We start from the raw sequence: 1643 nt of genomic DNA, 5'->3' as shown, positions 1-1643 counted from the left end.
ACTACTTTCCCTTATCGAGACAGAAGTATGCCAGATGCCTCCACGTCTTGTTGCCTGCAGAACAAATATCCTAGCACAAACCTGTGGGATGTGTTTCTGGATGTGGCTGTAACACGCTGTCCCCTTACCTGGGAAAGGACTACCGGGACTGAGCAGTGGAAGCAGAGCATGTGCCCTGTCTGTGGCAGACATTTGTTTACTAGCATCAAAAGCAGAGTGTAGCATGGTCCATTGACTTGATTGCGTTTGTTTTCCCTTTTTCTCTCTGTCATAAACTTTAAGCCCAAAATGGTGGCTAAGCTGCCTGATAGCTTCGTTTTATTCTTGAGATTTTGGCTTCATTTCATCACAAAATTTCATCTAGCCATGTTGCACCATGAGTCCAGATTGTCGTGCTGATGTGCCATCATACCCTGGTGCCGTGTTGCACCATCAGGTTCTCCCAAGGTAAGTTCCATACGCTAACAACGTTTCTATGCCAAACTTCCTTCCATCTCCTTACACTGGTTTTCTACTCTCCAGCTTCACCGCTCCCGGCCACGGTGGAAATGCCAGCTCATGTTGGGCAATGCCTCTATAACTCCACGGCTGTCTACCACTGCTTGGGTCTGAACTGGACAGCAGTGATTTAATGTTCTGTTGGTGCCCAATGTCTTGCTTAAGGTTTGCGGTGGTGCCCCCCTTGCTGAAGCCCAGTAATACTGGGGGATGAGCATCTCAAGGCATCACTAAAGATACATGAGAGCAATTGATTTGATCCCTAATAGTCCCACAAATACGGGTCAAGATTCAGCTAATGTGTCGCTAGTTACCCACGAGATCTGAGATTTAATTGCGACTTCTTTGGCTTCTAGTCACTAGAGCTGGATACTTATCTCATAGGAAAGCAATCCATTGAATTAATTTCACTTTGTGTTAGCACGTTCACTATTCCCAGCCACGAACAAATCCCATCATTGCATGCAGACTGCTTCCCAGGCTATAGGTTGCTCATAAGCAGTATTCAGTATTTTTAGAGCAATAACTATAGTTCTTCTCAGTGTCAGCTCTTTGGGTCATACATGTAAATTAAACAGTACATTTCTATTCCCTGCTTGGATGGATGTAACTGTCAGGAACATTATTTCCACTCATAATTACAAATTTGACATTCATTTCCCATGAATGCTCTCTACTATTTGCTTAAAACTAACTTCCATGCATACTATTGCTGGTGAATTTTCTCTTATCGGAAAGCTGACACAGGAGTGTCACAACAGTAAAGAAACCTCTTTGAATGGTGGGGTCTACAAGCACGAACCTCTACTACACAAAGCAAAGACCAATTAAATGAAAAACAAACCTATGAACAAGCTGGGACATGTAGGCAACCTTGCAACCTCTTGCATGGACTGATGAGTGGAGATAGAGATCTTACTGCAAGTTAGGGAAAACACAAAGTTACTACCACCGGGAATTGATGGATGTCCCTAGAAACAGCTTTGTTATTTAATTTACTCAGCTCTTCTTCAGACGCATCCACTTCCCCACCTTTCGGTAGACAGACAGGCGCTGACGTGTGCTTTTGTAACTGGGACTCCCTTTTGTTTTCCTACTAACTACCCAGATAGTTTCTCATATGCCCTCAATTGCTAATTCAGCAG

The sequence above is a fragment of the Charadrius vociferus genome, unplaced genomic scaffold (assembly GCF_000708025.1).
Source record: "Charadrius vociferus isolate BGI_N301 unplaced genomic scaffold, ASM70802v2 scaffold56, whole genome shotgun sequence".
NCBI lineage: Eukaryota > Metazoa > Chordata > Aves > Charadriiformes > Charadriidae > Charadrius > Charadrius vociferus.
Note: the sequence above shows the minus strand (reverse complement) of the source record.